This window comes from Nothobranchius furzeri, chromosome 1 (genome assembly GCF_043380555.1).
Source record: "Nothobranchius furzeri strain GRZ-AD chromosome 1, NfurGRZ-RIMD1, whole genome shotgun sequence".
In the NCBI taxonomy this organism is placed as follows: Eukaryota; Metazoa; Chordata; class Actinopteri; order Cyprinodontiformes; family Nothobranchiidae; genus Nothobranchius; species Nothobranchius furzeri.
This window is the reverse complement of record NC_091741.1, coordinates 38309377-38324523: the sequence shown is the minus strand read 5'-3', so window position 1 is coordinate 38324523 and position 15147 is coordinate 38309377. Positions and strand designations below refer to the sequence as shown.

Sequence of the window (15147 nt, the reverse complement as noted above, 5' to 3'; positions counted from 1 at the left end):
GCACTAGTCTGTTTCTAACTGTCGTGTATGGTTTTGTTGGTGTGTTTATGTTGTGTTTTTTCATTGTTGCTCTTATTTTTTCTGTTATGCCTTTGATGTATGGTAGGGTTATCACTGGTTTTGGTTCTTGTCTTTCTGGGTTTCTGGTTCTTAGCTTTGCTTGTTCTTTTCTTTCTGTTGTTGTTTTCCTTTGTTTATTGCCCATGTCGGGTATCCGCAGGTCTTTAAAGCATGTTGTATGTGTTTGTCCTCTTGTTTACAGTCTCTTTCTTCTGTTACTGTATAAAAGGTTCCAAATTTCATATATTACCTTTGTTAAAATGTGTTGGTTTTATTTTGGTGGGAATTCAGGAAGTGACATGCCTTTATTTTGAAGAGCCTTTCACAGTGAGCTCACTTCCAGCGCTAGAACTTTCCCTTTTCTTTCCTTTTTTACCTGCGTGTGAGACAAGCGTTCCTTCTCCTGCAAGTCATGTTGATGTTGACAGCATTATGTTAATGCAAGAAAGTGAGTCACTTTACTTCATGTTTAAGACTGCATTATTAAGTTCCTCCGTTTAATTATGGAATATTAGTTGAGTATTGAATTACTGAAGTGTTTATGTCCAACACGTTTCTTTCCTTTTATAAAAAATATTTAAAGTAGGTTAGCCTTGATGTTAATGACATGAGGAGTTTTGTTATATTTTATTTCTGGTTCCACCTTATAATTGCTCTAGTGAGTAAAGGCTGACAATGTCACATGAGTGAGTTATGGAGATCGTAGTTAGCCACAAGAGGGCGCTATTGTTTGAATTTCTCTGTTAGATTGTAAGTTGGTTAATTAAGATAAATGTGTTTTGCCTCATTCCCCCTTTCTGTATTGAATGAGAAGGTTAATTAGTAATTCATTTTAAGACATATGTGACATATGGTTAGTTCAGTACGATATTGGATAATTTTATATTCTGTAAGAGAATTTGCTGTCACCGGAATTGTCTCTTATCTTAATAATTATGTTTACTGTTTCAGACTGTTGTCAATGCTGTTAATGATTACCATCAACCAAGATTCAAGATTTGGATCTACAGCAAAGGATGCATCTAGCCTCTACCTGTATTCTAACAGATACACCATATTGATAACCACCTCACCTGGAAAGAGCTAGCTTTAACCAATAACCAAACCCTCCTTTACAGTTACCATGTTTGTTCGATGGTATAATGTTCTGATTACTGACATTTTGTGTATGGTGGGGTGTTCTGATGTCCATAACAGATATTGGTCTGTGTGTGTTGGTTTCCTGTATGTGTTTATGTTTAGGGTCCTGTCGGTCTGCCTGCTTATTTTCATGTCCATAAAAGCTATGCTGCCTTCTGTTTCTGACTCAGTGAACTTTATGCTGCCTGTGTCGTCATTGTTATTCAAGTGTTGTGTTAGTGTTTCTGTTTCGGTATGATTTCCAGTATGTTTCCAGATGTTTACCGAATTGTTCCCGTTTTATTTTTTTACTAAATTATAAAATTACATATTTTTCTATTTCTGTTGCTGATTTATTATAGGAAGCAAAACAGAATTAGACTCGTGTTTGTACTAATTTATCATTTCAAAGATCAGATGAACAAATATGTATAAATGATAGGATCTACTTAGGAAGGCTGCAGAGATCTCCTAATTTAAGTCTGTTACTGCAATCCAAAGGTATTTCATTGTTTGCTTTTATTTTAAATTACATTGTTAGAACTTTTATTTATGTGAAGTTTAAACTAAAATGTTGATTATTTTATATTTTCAACAGCTTGGAGTAAAATGCGTTGATTCAGACGCTGAACCAACGATTAGCTGTTAAAATCTGAACTCATCAACTCACAAACAGAAATTGTTACAGGTTAAACTGACTTAATAACACTAATGGAAAAGTCAGCTGGGTGAGTTAGTTGTGCTATCTGACCACTAGATGGCAGTAATATCTAGAAGATGGTTGCAGGTTTGTTTTTACTCACAGCTGCTATAAATCCATCCATCCATTGGATGGCCTTTCTGCGTGGAGTTGCGTGTTCTCCCCATGCATGCGTGGGTTTCCTCCGGGTACTCCGGTTTCCCCCACAGATCACAACATGCCCTATAGGTAAAAAAAAAAATAATAAAAAAAATGTAAGTCGCTTTGGGTAAAAGCGTCTGCTAAGCACATAAACATAAAAACCACAGACCCGTTTCTAAACGACCCTCTGTCTCTAAAATACTGGAAAAGGTTGTGGTGGATCAGCTGATTACTTTTCTGGAACTACACAACAGTTTTGACGAATTCCAGTCTGGTTTTGGTAAAAAGCATTCAACAGAAACATCTTTGCTTAAAGTTTCCAGTGACATCATGATGGCTGCAGACAACGTGGAGTTCACAGTGTTAGTATTGTTAGATCTTTCTGCAGCTTTTGACACTGTTGGTCACAACACCTTCATTAACAGACTTGGTGACTCGGTGGGGATCTCTGGAACTGTTCTAGACTGGTTGAGATTGTGCCTTTCTAACAGAAGTTACAGTGTCTGTAGAAACCTCATCATGTCAGATTCTACTGACCTGTTCTGTGGGGTACCCCAAGGCTCTGTTTTGGGTCCACTGTTGTTTCTGCTGTACATACTCCCTCTTGGACAGATACTTGATTCTTTTCATAATGTCTCTTATCTCCTATATGCAGATGACATTCAGCTGTACTGCTCCTTTAAGGATTCTGAGCTCTATAAACTGTCTGAATTACTAGAGTGTCTATCAGCGATCACCAGCTGGCTAGAAGATAACTTCCTTCAGTTAAACTCTGAAAAGACTGAATGTCTGATCATTGCCCCTGAGAGCATGTTCCCCTTAGTCTAAAACTTGGTCATTTATCTTCTGCTGTCAAGACAAACTTAAGGAATTTGGGTGTTTTTGACCAACCAATGTCTCTTGAAGGTCACTCAAAAATGTTGGTCCGAAACGGTTTTTATCATTTAAGAAATATCTCCAAACTGCGAAGGTTGGCGTCCAAACATGAACTGAAATGGTTCTCCATGCCTTTTTCTCCTCCCGTCTAGATTACTGTAACGCACTCTTCGCATGTTTTAACAAAAAAGCCCTTGACCGCCTTCAGCTGGTCCAGAACTCTGCAGCGAAGCTCCTAACTGGAGCAAACAGAAGAGCTCACATCACTCCTATTCTGATGTCTCTGCACTGGTTACCCATTAACTCTAGAGTTCATTTTAGAGTCCTGATTATAACTTTCAATGCTCTACATGGTCAAGCTCCTCCCTATATTACTGAACTGTTAAAGCCTTCTGCTCCAACCCGAGCCCTCAGGTCCACCCACCAGAACCTTCTAGAACACATATGTCAGACACGCGGCCCGTGGAGCATTTCTATGTGGCCCGCGAGATAAATATCAAAAATATATTAAAACTGGCCCGCTGGCCGATTTTACCGCAAAGACTTCAACTCCCATGATGCTTTGCGGCGTCAGCGCAGAGTTGACACGCCCCCTCCATTGTGTTTTTTCCAGCGTCTGCTGCCGGTGTCTGCAGCTCCGCTGTCTCGGACAAACACTCCTCTCACTCAGCGCCGAGTTCACTCAGTTGTTTTCTGACGTTGAAGCCCAGAAACGGAGATTCTAGCCGCTCAGTAATGTGTTCACGACTGAAAGAGAAAGTTTTCCAACTAACGTCCAGACAGAGCTGATATAACTCCAGCGAACAGCGACACGCTCAAACCAGCACGGCTCTGTGGTTGCTGTTGTTTCCTCCCCGACACACAACAACGTGGTCAAGCTGCTCAGACATGTTCATCAGCACAAACCTATGTGAGCTCCTCCTGTTGTCATCTAATGTTGTCATTATCATGATGAAGATGAACAAAACAACAGGAGTCTCCTCCTCAGCTCAGATCAACCCCATGATGCAGGTATCTGGCTGGAACAGGTGAGCATCACAGTAAACCAGTGGAGCAAACTGAGCTTTAAATATGTTGGTTTTATGCTCTTTTTCTGCTCCAAAACATGAAAGTTAACAGGTGAGGTGTTGCATTTTCATTTAAGATAAAATGATATTTTTATTTTGTTGTTGGCCCGTGAGAAAAGATTTAACCTACAGTAAACAGGAAGTGGAAAGGCTGCAGATAGATGAATAGAATAGAAAATCCCTTTATTGTTCCTCAGTGGGGAAAGCTAGACGTCACAGCAGCGATGACACTTATTACAGGAGAAAAAAAGGAGAATAAAAAATAAGAAAAATGAATAAACAAGAAAACATAAATCCTGAATAGATTTTAAAAATGCTGATTATACCACAAGTAATGAATACCACTGATGCCTTTTATTTAAAACTGACTTGCTCGTGTGTAATTTGGTTATTTCACATTCAGTGTTAATGCAAAAATAAGTTTGTTTCCAAATTTAAAGGTTCAAAATTGCATACATGTTGATAAAGAAAATGTGCAAATTTGCCGTCACTTTTTCAAAAATATTAAGTTTGGCCCTCGACTCCATCCCAGAGTTTCATTTCGGCCCCGTGTGAGTTTGAGTTTGACACCCCTGGTCTAGAAGTTCCAGAGACCAGATATAAAAGTCGAGGTGATCGCTCCTTCCAGACTGTTGCACCCCAACTCTGGAATGATCTTCCTTTATCCTTACTCAGCGTTGACAGTCTGGACACTTAAAAAAAACTGCTGAAGACCCTTTTATTTAAAGCTGCTTTTCACTAAACCTTTTATTTTTATTTTAACTCTAATTTGTAATCATCCTTCATTTGTTTTATGATATTTTATGACTTAATTTTTTTCTGATGTTAATCTATGTCATTATGATTTGATGACTTTGTTTTGATTTATGTGAAGCTCTTTGTGATTCTATGTGTGTGATGAGTGCTGTAGAAATAAAATGTGCTTACTATCTCCAGCAGTCTCTGGGAATGCAGGCGGGGTACACGCCAGTCCATCCCAAGGCAACACACACACACACACACACACACACACACACACACACACACACACACACACACACACACACACACACACACACACACACACACACACACAGGGAGAGTGTGCAAACTTCATGCAGAAAGACCCCAGGCTGGGGTTTGAACCCAGGGCCTTCTTGCTGCAAAGCAACGGCGCGAGCCTCTTCACGACTGTACAGCTGATGGCATGAGGCATATTTTGTAAAGGTAGGTGGTAAATAAATTAATAAAATGATATCTAGGCTAAATAAATCTGCTAGATGTCCTGGTTTAGGGCTGCATGCTGGGGCACATCTAGTTCAAATCCCAACTGCAGTGGGGTCATGAGTCAGAGGACTCCAAAGTGCTTTACCCTACAGTGAGTCATTCATTCATTCTCACCCTGGTGGTGAGGAGCTACATCATGGCCACAGCTGCCCTGGGGCACCCTGACAGGAGAGGCTGCTGTACACAGGCTACACCGGACCCTCCAACACCAGGTAAGGAGGTGATGCGGCATGCCCAAGGACACGACTGTGAGCCTGCAGTCCAGGGCAGGGACTTCCCTCATCTGCCTTAGTAGAGGTTAGTGTGTGTGAGTGTGTTTGTGTGTGTGTGTGTGGGGGGGGGGGGGGGGGGATATAACGCGAGAAAGTCTCACGCTGCTGGGAGGATCTGTGAGACTTCTACATGCAGCAGCGTGTGGCTGGAGGAGCTCTCACCCACAGGCTGGACGGGTTAAAGACCAACAGAACATTAAGGCAGAGAGGAAATTATCTCTGTCTGTCCCCAAAACAATTCTTATCTGAATCTGGTGCCCTTGAGCCTGCGAGGCTGAAGTGAAAACTCCCCCCTGAGAAGAAATGTGGAATGCTGCCGTCGCTAAGGAAACTCTTTCTCCCTATCCCAGCCTGGGTGGGACTGTGACCGGTGAAGGCCGTGGAACCGTATCTAGGAGTCACTGTGCTCTCTAACCCATTATCTCCCTCCCCTGTCCAAACAGAGGTGATGAGCGCTGCTCCATGCGGCTGCACGCACTGAAGTGAGGAGAGTCCCAACCCTACCTCCCCCCCAGTGGACACTTATGTTGTGTAATGTCTGAAGTCTGTGTGCACATCTGTCTGATGTGGTTTTTTGCATAGCAAAGCTACCCTCTCTGGTGAGGGTAACTCTGAAGAGCCTTTTTCCCTCCCCTGACTCTATCCTCATATAAACCCTCTTGATCTATTAAGGTAGCGCGACTCGCGCTGCGAATGACCACAGACACCAATTCTTGTCATGTGTCTATGTATGTGTGTCTGATCTCAGCATTGTGTGTACTGAAACTCTAATTTACCTCTGGGATTAATAAAGTACTTTTGAATTGAATTTGAATTGAATTGAACTGAATTGAATTCATGTGGTGGAAAACCAGAACTGTTGATGTCATGGCCTAACCCCTTCTGTGTCCTCACGCTGCTCATATGGCTTCTGCACGTCTACTCTCGTCTTCTGAAGCATGAATCTGCTTCTCCTGCTGTTTCTGTCTTCAGATGATTATTTACTGGACCGGGTTCCTCCTCTGTTATCGGGAGCAGCGATGATATCTCCTGTGGAAAACCAATTAAGCTGATTAACGACGGCTCCCGGAGTCTTTTGTCATATTTGTGTGCAACCTGCCTGACGAATTGTACAAAGTAGATTCAGTAACGTGCTGCGGTGAGAGAATGTAATAAATCTTTATCTCTGCAATGATCTTCATGTGAGCTCAGCTGACTGGAGGTCTGATGTATCAGGAGATCTGCAGGTGCACGTTTAATATTTTTGAGCTGTAATCAGTTCAAACTGCAGAAAGCACCAGGACGCTGTTTTTTACTAAGCCTTTATTCAAATGGGATTCCTGTTTGTTTGTTTTGTAAACCTGCAGGGGAAACCGGAGAAGCTAAAAAAAAGGAACGTTTTTGTTTTTGCATGTTTTTGCGTGTTTTTGCGTGTTTTTGACATTTTCTAGAAGTGAATTAAAAAGATTTTAGTTTTGAGGCAAAATCATTTGGAGAGAAATGTCTTCAGGGCTCTTGAGCTCCTTCAGAACGAGGCATGACGTTTTGCTTTTTGAGATCTTTTAGCCTACCTTATCACACGGGACAGGACAGGCGGTTTCCGTCGTAAATAAAATCTAATTCTTGGATTTAACGCGGTAATCTTCTCCTGCTGGTGACACTAATGTGCTGCTCTGAAATAAAAGAAGGTTTGTCCTCCTCCCCAACTCTGTACATGCAGGTTGCTATGGCAACAAAGGAGCTATTTTGTGGTACCTCTATAAGGTGAAACTTGTGATGTTTTTAGCCAGTAGCTCAAGCATACATAAATGTTATTGTCTTCTGTAAACCGTTCTCAGTGCTTCTCCTAAATTCAGCCAGGAAATGAGAACAAAAGCACAAATCCTGTTCAAAGCTGATTATTTACGCAGTTTTCTGTGTGTTGAGGGAATTTTGGTTCATCTTATGAGTTTAAAAGACTTTTTATGGCTGAATAGATCAGAGATCAGCGATTGTCACAAATATAAAAGGATTTCACAAACTATGTTTTAGATATTCTGACTTTATTCTAGAATAAACCAATCCGGTCTTTTCCTACCGGAGCACGGTTCGTCAGAAGGCTTTTATCCTGATACTTTGATCTGAAGTCCTGAGTTGTTTTCCTGAGATGTGAAAACGTCTTGAGACCTCGGCCTCTGCAAGAGGAGGAAACTAATCGCACAGAAGCTAATTACTCCTACTTAAAACTTTAATGGGAGCTTTAGGCATAAACCTTGACTAATTAGCCTAAAGATGGTTCAATCAGATACATAACCGATTCCATCTGTGTTTGTTTCACTGCTTTCTGAGGTTGTAGGTCAGAATCTGAGCATGTCTCCTTTTCCTGCTTTCTTAAAGAGCAAGTCACCTCCTACCAGAGTATTACTCCGCTCCCACTTCCTGTTTGAAAAATGCAACAAATGCTGTTACCCAGCAGACAGAGAGGGCGGAGCTACCAACACACACACACACACACACACACACACACACACACACACACACACACACACACACACACACACACACACACACACACACACACACACACACACACACACACACACACACACACACACAGGCTCACAACGACATTGTGACATCATATGGTGCCAGTTAATGTCCTAGGGTGCCTCTTAGCCAATAGCGATGGCAGATTTAAATTCAAATGCAGTGCAGAGTTTTTACCTGACAACGGCACAACACTGACAGTTTTAGGCAGAAAATTAAAATTTTAACTAAAATGCACTGAAGTGCAAAACTATTGACTACACGTGTCTGCAGCATGATTAGACACGCATTTATATAGTTTATCAGAAAGAAAGTTGATTTGGGGGTGACTTGCTCTTTAAAGAGACTTTACGGAGTTTGAATTCTTATGCTCGCGATTGCCCCCTCAGGCCAAAAGCGTAACGACAGCTTCAAAAGTAGGCTCGTGCACCAGGCGCGCATGCTGTACGTAAAGACTCCTTAATGAAAATACAGCTGAGACAGTCCCGTGTGTGTGTGTGTGTGTGTGTGTGTGTGTGTGTGTGTGTGTGTGTGTGTGTGTGTGTGTGTGTGTGTGTGTGTGTGTGTGTGTGTTTGGCCCGGAGGACAGAGGATAGAAGAACGCACAGCTAATTAATTAAATAATGTGGTTCTGTACCTTTCTCTTCAGCACAGCCGACAAAGGTTTATGATGGGTCAGTCCTCCTGCATGCTCAGATCATTCCCTTCCCTTGCTTGAAAAATTGTTCCAAAATGAAAGTTGAACCCACATCTTTTTTATCTGTGAATTCAATGCCGTTCGGCGAGTCTCAAATAAAAATTCGGGCATCTTACTGTAAAAAAAAAATACCATTAATGTAAAAAATAAACTACATAAATGACATTTACATCAAGAATCAAAACCAGGATCTTCTGCACAAGAGTTTGACAACTAACTAGGTGAGCTAAAGCACCAGTAATGTCTTTCATATCTGTAACTTTTATATCCTAGATGACAGCTAAAACAACGTTCAAAGTACGGTTCGGAGCGAAAATGGCTATTTTGTTGCTAATTTGCAGGAAACATCTAGAAGACAGTAGTTTAGCGTTCTCAGAAAGGTTTGTCACTAGGCATTAGGAACAGCGACAAAGTCGCTGATTTGGCACTACCTTTCTCTCTGCTGCTAAAGCTACGGATAGCAAACGCTACGGGCTATGCCTGAGCGTGAACCATCGACATATAAATATTGGACAATTCATTTCCATAGGCTCCAATAACACGTTTTTGAGGCCAAATGGGAGGTGGCCACCACCGCCATTTTGACCGTGTCACAGGTTCCGTCAAGCCCAGACAATTCCACAAAAAGGAAGAGAGGTGGAGCTGAGGGTGGGGCTGTACGGCTGGGATCAACTGAAGACACCCGGTCGAACTAGCTACAAGCTAACCTGAAGCTAACCCAAAGCTAATGCAGAGGTGGGAGCTAAGCTAACTGAGGTAGCAACCTGGCTACAACCGGAGTTAACTGTGCACAACACCAGAGCTTCTGAGTCAGAGATACGCCGGGCTGATCGCTGGGTAAAACCGAGTGGAACACAGAGGTCTCCCGAGAGCCGGCAGCCGCACAGCAGACAAGCGCCGCTGCGATCTGAGATGCGCAGAGCTGCCGCTGGGGAGAACCGGGTGGAAAGGTTTCCATCCCAGAGCTCCACAAGCCGACAACCTGCGCATCAGACAGAAGCCGCGATCTGACAGAGATACGCCGAGCTGCGGGGAGGGGAGAAACGAATGGAAAACATCGGTCTCCCGAGAGCTCCACAAGCCGATAGTGGGAACCCAGCTCCACCAACATGTTATATTTCAACCCATTTTCTAAAGTGCAGCATTATGTTAAATGCACTGGGTTTTATCAATCAATCAATCAATCAATCAAAGCTTTATTTATAAAGCACCTTCCTCTACCCTGTCAGGAAGTCCAAAGCGCTGAACATGGTACAGTTGTAGGTAAATATATTGAATAAATTAACAATAAAAGCAATTCAAATTACAAAATACTAATTACAAGATAGATGAAACATTCTGGTACAGGAAAAATGTGTGAAACAAAATTGGATTGAGTGAACCAATGAAAACTGTGAAATAGATTCAACATAATAGAGGGCCAAAATCAAACATGTTCTGGAAACGCCAAGCGGAGGAGGTGTGTTTTTAGGTGATTCTTAAAGACTGGCAGAGAGGGGGACAGCCTAACTGAGGGTGGCAACTGGTTCCAGAGTAACGGTGCTAGGACTGAGAAAGCCCGGTCCCCACGGGTACGACACCTAGACCGAGGGACAGCGAGCAGGCCTTGGTCAGAGGAGCGCAGAGCGCGTGATGGGGAATGTTTGTTCAGGAGTGTGGCCAGATAGGGGGGAGCACCACCCTGGAAGAAATGATAAACAAAGACGAGTATTTTGAATTGTGAGCGATAGCAAATCGGAAGCCAGTGCAGGGAGGCCAGGACCGGACTGATGTGGTCCCGTTTCCTGGTCCCAGTCAGGAACCTGGCGGCGCTGTTCTGTACAACCTGTAGGTGACGCAGTGATGACTGACACAACCCTGCATATAGAGAGTTGCAGTAATCAAGCCTAGAAATAACAAATGCATGGAGTACCCGCTCCAGGTGGGCTCTCGACAGCATATGCTTGATTTTTGCAAGGCGTCTCAGGTGAAAGAAACTGGACCGGATCACAGAATTGATGTGAGCATCAATTACCCTATTACATTTAAATTTCATGGTTAAACAGTACATGTTAAAATCTAAGCTCAGCTCGGCAGTGACCTAAAATACATAAATATAATTTTACTTACCGAAAAAAATGAAGTGGAGACTCCTTGGACGCTCTATTAGTGCAATTAATGCCACAGCAAGGCATTTTGTCCAACAATTGCACAAAAATATCCAAAAAGAATACACAAACACAGAGACTCAAAATCCCGGAACAGTTTCCAAGCCAGACCGAGACTCTACTGAGGCCTTTTCACGGAGCTAGCTCTGCGGTCACGTGGGTCTGATGCTCATTAATTATACAGAATTTTAGGCTTTTAATACACTTAAACAGAAGAGTGAGAAAAAAAATCACCCCCCTCAGAGTTGTCATGAGTGTAAACTAGATCATTTAAACCAAAAACATGTTTTGGTACCAGGCTGTAAACATGTTTATTTCTGCTGTGAAATTGGTATTTTTAACATGGGAGTCAATGAGGATTTGCTCGCTTCTGACACCAGCCCCCAGTGGATGACGGTGGAACTGCAATTTTTGGTAATTCCGGGATTCCCATTGTGGGGGCTTGGCGTGAACGTGCATGAAGCAGCCTGCTCGACCCGAGCATCTCTCTTTTTCTGTGATTTTACAGAAAAACAGGCAAGCACAGTAAAAATGTCAGGGCTCATTCTACAGGACCAGGGCATTGCAGGAGAATGTATGAAGAAGACATTTATAATTTCTGTACATGTTTTGGCTGTCACACTTCCATAATGCCCCTTTAAATTGCAGAAAAAAAAAACGATTCCTCACAAACTCCTAAAACCAGAAGATTTTAATATCCCTGCTGGTTAAAGTAGCACAAATCTGCTAATTATAGACTTCGAACCTCACTGTTTGCATTCTGGAAGTCTTTTCTTTCCATGGGAAACCTCAAAGGGACTTCTAGGAAATCAGCCACAATTATCCAACTCCACGTTGACATCTAAGAAGCATCTGCTCAGCAAAACCCGGAGAAAGGATCTATTTTACATGATGGTGAATTATGAAGGTTGTAGAGAGTTAAGGTTGGTTTATGCTTGACGCTTCCGCGAGGTCCGCACGGCTCCGCGCTGAAAAGTTGCGTCTTTTTGTGTCATTTTAACAACCACGCCCCTCCACCGCGTCTCCGCACGGCCCAAGATTTCCGCAACGCGCACCTCGGAAAATTTCTAACCACGTGGACGGACGGACGCGGAAAAACATGGCGGACCGGCAAGAACTAGTACGGCAGAGGTTCGTAAATACAGACATTTGTATGATTCAGCTCTCAGAGTTCACCGTGATCAACATGTTGTTAATAATTCTTGGAGAGAAATAGCTCGCACTGTCGGAAAAGACGAGAACGCTGTTAAAAATGCTGGAATGCCATGTTGTAAACAGTCATTTCTACTTCTACTATGGTGTAGTGTTGGATGCATGCCGTAGAGCTCCATGCTGCCCCCTACAGTTTGGGAGAATATCGGCTCACCGCAGAGACAAGCCACACGAACCATAAACGCTGCGAGTTGTGAAGCGCGTTCCAGCCGCGAGCCGCATCACCGCGCGGAAAGTGAATGCATCAAGCATAAACCAAGCTCTAGGGTTAGACCGTAGCGTGTTTGAGTCCAGCAACACTAAGAAGTGTTTCACCCTTGCTTTCAAACTGGTCTCAGTGGTTCTGCAGCCACAGACCAGAGCAGCTTCACGCCGGAGCGCCCTCTGCTGACCACTAACTAAACAACTGGTGGTTCGGGTAGCCGTTTACTCTGGCTAAAGGCTAGCAGTTACAAGCTTTTGTTGTTGTCATGGTGAAGCCTGGAAGGAAAAATAAGATCTGAAAGAATGTGAAGTGTTAACGGTGTTTTCCTCCGAACAGTCTCAGAGGAAGAGAGACGAGGTTGTTTACGGTGATGAGGAGACACGCCGGACATAAGTGAAGCTGGAGTGATCTGTAGTCCGATAACAAGGACAGGATGGACCTGCCCTGACGTCTTTCATCACTAAATCAGCTCCTTTCTAAAAGCCGCTGGCCTCGTCGCGCTGCATTCATCTGCACTTCCTGTTTGGAACAATGCACTTCCTCCCTCTGGTTTCCTGCCCTTGGCTTTGATAAACTGGAGCCCTCGTGGACAAAATGATGGATTCTGAATTTAAATTCTTTGGGACCAGACAGGAAACATTTACTCAGGTTTGTTTCAGCTGCTTTTGTTTCTCAATGCCAAGGCGCCTTGCTTAGGAGGACGCTGTCCACCCTTGGTGAAAGAAAACGGGGAAATGGAACGGAGTTACCTCACATGACCGCGGCTCCGGTGACATGGGAGATAAAGTTACATTTCATACGCATACGTTTCAGCACAGATGTATACCGAGCCTTTTAGTTAACGTGTGAGTGAGTTAGTACCTGCTAGCCCCTGCTGCTCCTCCCCATCGACAGCAGACAGCGGAGGTGATTCACACATCAGGGCGGGGCCTTGGACAAACAGACCTTTTCCCCTGGAACCTGGTAAAAACAGAACTTCATAAAAGAATAAAATCCTGATTTCTGATCATTTTGAGGACATCGAGAGGAGCCGAACTGTTCCGTATTTCCTTCGTTTCCAGATGTTTGGAGCAGGACAGGAAGGACAGGAACAGCAGGAAGTAAAGGAAAGGTCTCTGAACTCAGCTTTTGTCCTAAATTAGTTCAAATAATTTTACTTTGTTGCTTCAGAAATTGGCATCGAAATAGAAATAAATGAGTAATCTATAGTTATCCTGAGTGAACGTCCCGTTTACCATCTGAGAATGAAACCATCACCACAGCCTCCTGAGTTTTTATTCATTAGACGTTGTAGGTGAAGGACCGTTTCATTTCCAGTGTTTATTTTTTACCTTTACCTGACGTTCAGGTGCAGAAGGATGAAGCGTTTGCAGCAGCGTTGTTCTCCCAGTGCTCTGGTCTGCATCACGTCGGCTCCGTTCGCCTCCCGGATCCGTTGGTTTGGTTTCCCTCAGAGGCCAGCTGTGGGGTCGCAGCTTCTCGTCTGCTTTCCACTCAGATATCTAACATCGGACTTGTTTTATGCTCCAAAGCAAAAAGCTGCACCACGTTTTCACTTCTGAGAAGTTCTTAAATGCTCGGAGAAGGACAATCCTGGTTCATCAGGATACTTGTTTCATTTCTGGATTAATAAAACAAAACCCAAGCCTTTGATTGGTTAAGATTTAATCAAGGGTTTTTTACTTGTTTTTTTCTCACTCTGGCCTTGAAGTTCATCCATGACCGATGACGCTTCTCAGCTTTGAACCAAAGAGAATCAACGTCATTTCATATCGATGGTGGCGTCTGCCGTGATCGAAGGGTTGCAGGTTTGAGCCCAGCTCAGTCTGTCGCTGTGCCCTTGGGCAAGCCACGTCACTGCCTCGTCAGTGCGCCCCAGGACAGCTGTGGCTACACTGTAGCTCATCACCACCAGTGTAAACTAGTGATGTGTCGGTCGCAAACGAACCGGCTCTAAGAGCCGGCTCTTTGAAGTGAACGACGGGAGCCGGCTCGTCATTGGGAGCCGTCCCCTCCCCTCCCCCTCCCCTCTTGCTTTGGTGAAAGCTACAGGCGATTGGTCAACGTGTGTAACTGTGTGTCCAGACTGTCCACACGCAGAGCAGTAGGGGGCGGGGAAGAGAGAGGATCAGACTCAGACAGACAGCAGAGCACGTGCGGGCAGAGGGAGACGAGAGGGAATGAGGAGGTAAAAGGAGAGCGAGAGAGACGAGAGTGACACAAAGACGTGAGAAAATGAGCGCCAGCAGTCGGAAAGTGGAGATTTCTTAAAGTGTTCAGTTATTAAATCCATAGAAATGATAAGTATTTGATATATTGCATTTTTTTTACTGTAAATCATTTTACATACCGTTTTGCATTATTTTGGTTATAAATGGACTCTACGCAACAGAAAATCTGAGGAGCCACTTGGGAGCCAAAAGTACCGGCTCTCTAAAAAGAGCCGGAATTCCCATCACTAGTGTAAACGTGTGTGTGTGTGTGTGAATGACTGTGAAGAACGTTCATCTGCTGCCGGAGTCACATCTGAGATATTTGTTCTGCTTCTCTGTGGTCGAACACGACAGACTGAGAGAACATTAAACCCCGACTTTCATTTGAGATTCGCGTCACAAAAACTGATTTGATGCAAAAAAAAAAAGCTTTAATTGTTTTATGAAGTTTAAACCATAACAGTTAAATAAATGTGTGTGTAACATCCTCTGCAGCGAACTCACCGACACACACAAACGGGAGAAAACAGGAAACGCTTCTATCTCAGCTTTACGTTTGCAGAGTTCAGCACCTCGCTGACCTTTGACCCCACTACACGTGCCGCGGTGCCCCGTTAGCGTTCCCGATACAAAAACACAAACAACAAACAGGATTCTTCCACCGGTC

At 43.5% G+C, this 15147-nt stretch overlaps 1 protein-coding gene across 1 annotated transcript in view; it reads right to left on the bottom strand.

Annotated features, from left to right (window-relative positions):
- Window positions 1-11580: 11580 nt before the first annotated feature.
- The window catches only part of LOC139071500 (arg8-vasotocin receptor-like), a 6205-nt gene continuing 2638 nt past the window's right edge, over window positions 11581-15147 (bottom strand). The window contains exon 2 of the mRNA XM_070554001.1: window positions 11581-15147. This exon is cut by the window's right edge and continues 1085 nt beyond it. The gene's annotated coding sequence lies outside the window, so the exon portion shown is untranslated.